General features: G+C 39.9%; 1 pseudogene; it reads left to right on the top strand.

The window, feature by feature from the left end:
- The first annotated feature begins 226 nt into the window (after positions 1-226).
- On the top strand, positions 227-9,321 carry LOC147449189 (uncharacterized; annotated as a pseudogene).
- The last annotated feature ends 241 nt before the right edge of the window (positions 9,322-9,562 follow it).

The raw sequence follows: 9,562 nt of genomic DNA, 5'->3' as shown, positions 1-9,562 counted from the left end.
ACAATCAATGGTTGCAATTATTGAGACAACTCCCATAGACGTCCTAGCCTCTGAAGCTTTAAGAGCAAGAATCCTATAGGCTTTCCATTAGCCATACAATAAGTTCGCTTGTGTACAAAAAGTGACCTTGTCCCTGCAAAAAAATTTGTAGCCGCATAATCCACATTGTCCACCTCCTTGCATGTATCTTCATCCACAAATTATTTGCCCAATGGTTTGGGAAGCAATGGTGATCTGTCTTGGAAGGTAAGCCTCTTAATAGGCCATCATACTAAAGTAATGCAATCTAAGCTATCACTTGCACTCGTCCTTGTTCCTTCATTGTAAGCTTTATTTACCACCACACCAAGATCTTCTTCTCCTAAAAGCTCATAGTCAATCACTTCATATGGAAAAGATAGAAGTATAGCCCCTGTTATAGTGCACTATTTCGTCCCCTCTGACCAAAGCAAGACAACACGCTCTTTCCACCTCTCTCGAAATTGATCTCTGTAGTCGACTTTCTCCATATGTTGTCCTTCAAGGGCAACATATGGACGTGGTCCTTCAAGGGCCACATCCACTTCATCATATGGCATACTAACCATGCCACATTCCCCTATAAGCTTGAAATTTTTTCTCTCCCATTTTGCAAACCCACCAACCATTTCACCGACTGTCAATGCATGAATTGTTGGAAAGGGCAAGCAAGCAAAAGGGTCATGGCAATTATCAATAGATACTAACAAGTTACCATCTCCAAGTAATTCACCTTGGCACAAAACACTAGGTTCAGTTGAAAATACACTCCCATTTGCAACGGCCTTGTCTCCAATGAGGAGGTCTACAAGGTCTCCACTTTGAATGACTTTTGTAAAGACACCTAAAAAAAACATTCAATGCAAGAGTAGTCTCAAGATTTGACCATGTAGCACAAACTTAAAACTCATGTTGAGGATTATTAGAAATATTAAAGGACCATGTGAAAGCTATGGGTTTGCAATCATGGAATGTACCACCCTTTACTTATATTACATGCTATTACTCATCTAATATGTACCCTCATAGTAGCCTCAAGATTTGACCACGTGGAAAAAACTTCAGGTCCATGCCAAAGCGTATTAGACATGTTAAAGGGCCATGTCAAGGGTATGGGTTCCTAGTCATTCAATGGACCGGATCCCACTTTTATATACCTTATGTTTAGTTGGCTAATATCACTTAATGTATATCTTCAGAGTAGACTCATGAGTTGACCACGTGACAGAAACTTTAGGCCTACACCAAGGGTTATTAGACACATTCAAGGAATGTCAAGGCTATGGGTTTGCAATTCTTCAATCTACCAAACGCCACTTAATTATGTATATATGTATTCACATATATACATAATTAGATATATGTGTGTGTGTGTGTGTGTGTATATACGTATCAAGGTGAAAACACACCTAATATATGGACCTGATATATATATATATATATATATATATATATATATATATATATATATATATATATATATATATATATATATATATATATATATATATATATATATATATACACACACACACACACACATATATACATATATACATATACATATACATACACACACACACACACACACACACACACATATATATGTATACGTATGTATGTATGTATGTTCCTAACCGGTCACCTTGCGCCCAACACTGTCTCTTTAAATGTCTACATCAACATGAACTAGTATGTGCTTTTGTTTTCTTGCAAAAATTTTAGCACAAAAAACTTCTTGTTTGTGCTGCACGCCAAAAGCCTCCCATTTTGTAGCATAAAACTGCTTGGGAACATCAAATCAATGCAATTATTGCACTTGATGATCATTAGGTCAGTGAGACAGATCCAATTTTTTATCATGAGGAAGGTAGGAGAGCATTGTGCACGCGACCTAGCCCTATGTTGAAAGGTGGACTCAAGTTGCAACAACCCCGTATCTAGTAATAGGACAACCATTGTATAAAGTGGTGTGTGTGTGTGTGTGCGTGTGATTAATGAGGACTAGACATTTCTTGGGAATTTATGACTTTGCAATCCAAACGGGGGGGGGGGGGGGGGGGGGGGAGTATGGGTCTTTTCACTTTCAATGAAACATGGAACATTTTTTTAAAAATCAAATTTAAAATTCCCTCTCTCTCTATAGTGGGCTCTCTCTCTCTCTCTCTCTCTCTCTCTCTCTCTCTCTCTCTCTCTAGCATCTTTCCAAGGCTCACGTCAAAATATGGATCCAAATTGTCACAAGAAAATAGTGATGTGGAAAAATGTGTCTCAGCTTAATATTGTGCCATTTCCAATTTCAAAAATGCCAATTGAGAGCAAGGGGAAAAGGAGGAATTATGTCCTAAAATAGAGAAAGATAGTACAAAAACCCAAAAAATAATGTAATTTTCTAAAATTTCATCTTAGCAAATTCAAGGAAAGGAATTTTGTATAAGTTGAAAAAATGATTTTTCTTGAACACTACAGGAAGTCTTAAAGCCTTGAAGCCGACTAAATGTGGAGGATTTTAGTGTAAAAACTGGTGAAACCCCTAAAAACTAGTAAAAACCGACCGCGCTGGGGTATAAGTATTGTTCGGGAAAATGTGTCTCAACTTAATATCGTGCCATTTCTATTTTAAAAATGCCGGTTGAGGGCAAGCACAAAGGGAGAAATTCTACCCCGAAATAAAAGAAAACTAGTGTCGAAATAGAGAAAAATAGTGTAAAAACTTGTAAAATTAACTTAGTTTTTTTAAATTTTATCTTAGCAAAAGCTGTTTTCCCGAACGTTGTGCAATGTGGCGCACCCCAATGTTCGGGGAAAATGTGTCTTAGCTTAATATTGTGCTATTTTCAATTTCAAAATGCCGGTTGAGGACAAAGGGACAAATTCCGCTCCAAAATAGAGAAAAATAGTGTAAACACCCACAAAAGAAACCTAACTTCTCAAATTTCCTCTCGGAAAATTCAAGGCAAGGAATTTTATATGTAAAAATGATTTTTCTCGACGACTGCGACGTACCCCGTTACCCCTGCAAAAGCTGTCGCTGCCCTACTATTGTCTCGCAGCTCGGAAAGAGTACTCGCTAATATCGCAGCTTGAAAAGGAAGGAACTTGGAAGTACTCTCGGCCTTAATAACACTTGAGCAGGTTCCTCAGATCGTGCAGGTAGCGGTGTGGAGAATACGACTAAGCTGCTGTTTTGAATGCAAGTTGTTCAATTATAATATGCACGTTGTAGGTTGATTGACCTTCCATGGAAAACCTGCGTAGGTTCTCTCTCTCACTAATGCCAAATCACCAAGGTTGTCTCTCTCTCTCTCTGTCTCTCTCTCTCTCTCTCTCACACACACACACACACACACACGTGTCACACATGCACATACAAGCCTTGCCCCAAGCCACCAAGGTTGTCTCTCTCTCTCTCTCTCTCTCTCTCTCTCTCTCTCTCACACACACACACACACACACACACACACACACACACACATGCACATACAAGCCTTGCCCCCCCCCCCCCCCCCCCCCCCCCCCCCCCCCCCCCCCCCCCCCCCCCCCCCCCCCCTCTCTCTCTGCCTACCTTGCGCAGGTTCTACTCTCTCTCTCTCTCCCCCTCTCTTGTGCAGGTTGATCAATCAATCGTTCTACAAGGTGATCCGCCGTTAATAATCTCCCTTTGCAAACATTTACATAGTTTCAAGGGCATTCCAAGCCTCCAAGGCCTTGCGCAGGTTGCAGATTCTCTCTCTCTCTCTCTCTCTCTCTCTCTCACACACACACACACACACACATGCAAGCCATGTGCAGGTTGCTCCTCTCAGCCTTGTGCACAATCTCTCTCTCTCTCTCTCTCTCTCTCTCTCTCTCTCACACACACACACACACACACACACACACACACACACACACACACACACATATAGATTCTCTCACGCTAACACACACACAAAACCAATTAGTTGAATCAAAACAATGACATCAACATGCCCCCTATTAATGGCCTCTCAACTTTCACATAGATGTTTTGCTAGGACCATAAATCATGTCAATTTCAAACTCTCCCCCTCTCTCTCTCTCTCTCTCTCACACACACACACACACACACACACACATTCTCTCACGCTAACACACACACAAAGCCAATTAGTTGAATGAAAACAATGACATCAACATGCCCCCTATTAATGGCCTCACAAATTTCACATACATGTTTTGCTGAGACCATAAATCATGTCAATTTCAAACTCTCCCCCTCTCTCTCTCTCTCAAACACACACACACACACACACACACACACATTCTCTCACGCTAACACACACACACACACAAAGCCAATTAGTTGAATCAAAACAATGACATCAACATGCCCCCTAATAATGGCCTCTCAAATTCCACATAGATGTTTTGCTAAGACCATAAATCATGTCAATTTCAAACTCTCCCTCTCTCTCTCTCTCTCTCTCTCTCAACCATATGTGACACAAGATTGGGAGCCTTAATCAATTGCTAGTGGAGATCAATGGCAAAAGAGAGAGAGAAATTGATAGACACTTCACAAGCTATTGCCTTGTCCACATACACGAGATATTTTCGAACTCTTCTCTCCCTCTCTCTCTCTTTCATGCTTGAAAATACACACACAAACAAACATAGTATGTGTTAGTTTTGTGTAAACAACCATACATAATATTGATTAAGATTTCCTAAATTTTTTCACGTGCAGTAGCTATCTCCCTCCGACCAACACGCAAAATCAATCGTTCTATCAAAGGTATCATGTAAAACTTAACTAATCAAAGTAAATAAACAAATTTTGAATGCAAATGAAGAGAAAGGTGATGACTTACCTTCAATATTGATGTTGGATCCTTCCATGTTTTTTTGAAAGCATGATGCGTGCGTCATTCGTAGTTGCTTGGTCCGAGTTAAGTGCATGAGTTGATATTAGCCTAAAAAGGTGAAGGCGTTTAACTTACTCCATCGAAGGGACAAATGTCTTTGTCTTCATCTATAGTTTTTCTTTATTTTGATCATGTGAAAGCATAAATTCATATTGTTTATCTTCTATAACAAGATTAAAATTATGGAAAACCATAACACAAAATTTGACCTTATGGACAAATTTTGTATGATGTATGATTTGATTATACGTGTTCAAGAAAAGTGCGCCTTAGCTTAACCTTGAGCTGGTTGCAAAACCAAATGAACCAGTTGAAGAGAGGGGGAGAAAGGGGAAATCCAAATGAAAAAGCTAAGAAAATAGAATCAACATATAAAAAATTAATGTTATTTTTAAATTTTATCCTTTGAATCTATGTACTTATTGAGCTATACATGATTACAAATAGCATTTCATATGAAAATGTTTCACAATGTGTTTAAAACAAATCCCATTGTGTGAGTGATCATGCGATCTTGTCCACATAAATTTGACTATTTCCCATATTGAAGAATTCTATTTATACTTTTGGCAAAAAACGAAGAGTTTTGGTGAAAGAACCCAGAGAAGTATTCCAATTTCAAGATCTAGGAATGTTTTACTCAAATTAATAAATATGTCCAAGATTTGATTGCAAAACATTCATTTGTAAGCCAGACTTTTCCATCATGACAAAAGAACAAGTTTTTTTTCCATCATGACAAAACAACAAAACTTGTGATTGAAATAAGCGCGGGGGGAGGGGAGGGGAGGGGAGGGGTGGGGGCGCCGGGAAGAGGGGGGCATAATTTAGTGTCTACAATTTGTAAGATAAGTTCACCTTTGTCCCAATACCACCAAGTAGTTTAATAGAAGAACAAATTCAACATCAAAAATTTTATCCATGTGGACAAATCTCACACTTTGCTCCCTCTCCTTCCATTGAGTTTTTTCCATGTCTTTCTCGTTCTCTGCGTAACTCACTCACTCTCTCTCTCTCTCTCTCTCTCTCTCTCTCTCTCTCTCTCTTCCACAAAGTAGTATAATATCATAACATAATAAATGTCCAAGGTTATTACCGTGTGGGAAAATCTTATTGTCTACTCTCTATCTCTTTCTCTAGCTCAATCCTTGAGTTTTGTCCACATGGTCAAAACTCTTTCTCCCTCTAATTTCTCTCTCTCTCTCTCTTCCTTTCTCCCTCTATCCTTGAGTTTTGGCCACATTGTTAACACTCTTTCTCTCCCTTTCTCTCTCTTCCTTTCTCCCTATCCCGCTTTGTCCACAATGTCAAAGCTCTCTCTCCCCCTTTGTCTTTAGAGAGAGGCCTTGTATAAATGTTAATAACATCTCTCTTTCCATCCCCATGTTTTGTCCACATGGTCAAAAATCTCTCTCTCTCTCTCTCTCTCTCTCTCTCTCTCTCTCTCTATCAGTCCCTCTTTGTGGCCACTAGCCCTCCATCCACTCTAATATTATATTTCTTATTGATTTGTCATTCTGCCACGGTTTTGTCCACATGGTCAAAACTCTCTCTCTCTCTCTCTCTCTCTCTCTCTCTCTATGTGTGTGTACCTCCCTACATCCCTAAGTTGTGTCCACATGGTCAAAACTCTCTCTCTCTCTCTCTCTCTCTCTCTCTCTCTCTATGTGTGTGTACCTCCCTACATCCCTAAGTTGTGTCCACATGGTCAAAACCCTATCACCCACTTCTTTATTTTACCAATGACCTCCTCCTTCTTCTCATTCTTTGTCTCTTTCATCCCTCACTTTTGGACACATGGTCAAAACTTTTGTAAGAATGTTTTTGCACTATCTCTTAGTGAGTGTGGTTTTTTCCACTAACTCAAACCTATGTGAATGAATTTGGTCATCTCAAACATTCTATCTTCCACTTTCTCCCTCTCTCCCTTGTCTCTAGAGAGAGACCTTGTATAAATCTCTCTCTCTTTCTAAGTTCTATCCAAATGGTTAACAGTCTCTCTTTTTATCTCTCCCCCTCTCTACCTTCCTTTCTCTCTCTCCTCTCTCTCTTTGGCCCTAGATTTCCCATGGATTTGTCACTTTGCCATCAGTTTTGTCCACATTGTCAACTCTCTCTCTGTGTGTGTGTGTGTGTGTGTGTGTGTGTGTGTGTGTGTCCCCCAAAGTTTTGTGTCGGGAGGGGAGGGGCGGGGGCGGGGGCGGGGGGGGGGGGGGGGGGGCATAAATTAGTGTCTACAATTTGTAAGATAAGTTCACCTTTGTCCCAATACCACCAAGTAGTTTAATAGAAGAACAAATTCAACATCAAAAATTTTATCCATGTGGACAAATCTCACACTTTGCTCCCTCTCCTTCCATTGAGTTTTTTCCATGTCTTTCTCATTCTCTGCGTAACTCACTCACTCTCTCTCTCTCTCTCTCTCTCTCTCTCTCTCTCTCTTCTTGAGGAAAGGGACTTGTTGGCCATGGATTTGTCACTTTGCCATCGGTTTTGTCAACTCTTCTTCCTCCTCTCTCTCTTTGGCCCTAGATTTCCCATGGATTTGTCACTTTGCCATCGGTTTTGTCCACATTGTCAAAACTCTCTCTCTCTCTCTCTCTCTCTCTCTCTCTCTCTCTTTGTGTCCCCCAAAGTTTTGTCCACATGGTCAAAACTCTATCATCCCCCTCTTAAGTTTTGTACTTTCTCTTTGGCTTTGCTAGTTTTACCAATGGCTTCCTCATCCTTCTATCTCCCCTCTTCATTCCTCACTTCTAATCACATGGTCAAAACTTTTGAAATGATGTTGTTACACTCTCTCTTAGTGAGTGAGCTTATTCCACTTGGTTGCATCTATGTGAATGAGTTAAGGGACAATAATATGTGCTACAAGCTTGACCCCATGGCCTTTGATGCTACACGGATGCGGGTTGAAGACAACTTCTCTTAAAAAATATGGGGTGGGATTTTGTCTGAGGATATCTCTTGCATAGGGGATGTTGCCTTGGCATTTCAAAATGTTCAACACAATGAAGAATTCCTCTCTTTAACAAAAGAAGATGGTGGCCGCTTGAAGAAAAGGAAAAAGCTTCATACATTGCCTCACGAGGACAATACTAGAAAAGAAACCCATGCGAACACTGTTAATTTGAAGAGTCGAGAATCTTCCATGGAAAATACACTTGTTGTTAGTGTGGCCAACACACTTGTTAATGGCTCTCCTATATCCTCAAGTCTTGCAGTTTTGAACCCCAAACCACTTGTTACTCTTCACATCAAGGGTGTAGAGATGACGTTTGATTCCCCGGGGTCAAGCAACAAGGAAAGCAAGAAGAAATGGGGTTTCACATGTTTGAAAAGTTCTTTCCATTTGGGTCCACTTCACAATTTTCCATTCCCGTTGGTAAATGTGAGGAGGCACCTCCACTTTATACATATAGAACCCTTGCATGGGATTATGTGGAGACATTAACAAAACTCTTTGTTACTAATCCTATGGCTCTTGCCATCTCAGCTTACCTAATGCCTTACATTAGGGAAAATGGGGAGTCAAGACCACTTACGAGGAATGAGGTCAAGGAATCCATGTTGAGTACATACTCTTATTGGATTATATCAGGTCTACATTCCATACATGCAACAAAAATTCATATCCAAAGCACAACACGACGTTGCATAGCAACCAAACATTTATATGCAACATGGAATGCTCGAATACTTGTGGAATGTCCAACAGTGATGTATATAGAATTATCTCGCATGACAAACAAAGAATCACATAATGTCATGAAGAATGCTCCTTATATTGAGCAACTCAAGCAGTTGAGAGACCAATGGATGGCATTTGGATCTCCATCAAAAACTCAACAAGGACTTCCCAAGTCTAGCACGCTACGCCTACCTTGGCAGGTAGAGCATCACACACTATCTTTTTTGCTTTTACAAAATAGCACATTTGTTATGTTTCTTACAAAGTTATTGTCTATATATGTTTTCAAGGTTTTGTCGATTACATTGCGGATAAATGGGCATCAAGGGACTATTAAATGATAGTAAGCTCCAACAAGTATTTGATGGATGGGTTTCATTAATGAAACAATATGCCAAAGGTGAGTTATTATCTCAAGCAGAAAGACCTGGAAAGAAGGGAAGACAAGCATCATCGGCTACCTTTTGTTGCTTGATGGGGCTAAAGGATGGAGAGATTAATAGGTTGCAAAATGAAATCAATGAAGGGAAAATATTATTTCTTAGAAATAAGTGGGATAAGGAAGATCTTATAGATATGGAAACAAGGGCAAAGCAGTTAAAGCGAGACAGGGTGCTAAAGGAAGAGTTGGTCACACGTTTCAATGCATCAATGTCAACCAACAACAGTGTCTGGAAAACATGGGAGGAACTAGTAATTGACTACAATATCACAGAGGATGTTTAATCAAAGTTTGGAGGTGTTTGTAGTGATTGGTTGTCAAAAAAATTAGCACATAAGGCTGATCCAGGTCCACTACCCAATGGTGCAAGAGACATAGTGAATTTCTTTGTTGGAAGAAAGGAGACCCCTCAATCTTCTAGCACCTTTCCTTGGTCAGTGTATGTTGTTGGGTATGATTTAGAAGCCCTTGATCTAATATATAATATGTACAAAAGATACAATTACCATTGGTGTAGCTATCTTG

This window comes from Adiantum capillus-veneris, chromosome 10 (assembly GCF_014529385.1).
Source record: "Adiantum capillus-veneris isolate H3 chromosome 10, ASM1452938v2, whole genome shotgun sequence".
NCBI classification, from domain to species: Eukaryota; Viridiplantae; Streptophyta; class Polypodiopsida; order Polypodiales; family Pteridaceae; genus Adiantum; species Adiantum capillus-veneris.
This window is presented reverse-complemented; position numbering and strand designations above follow the sequence as displayed.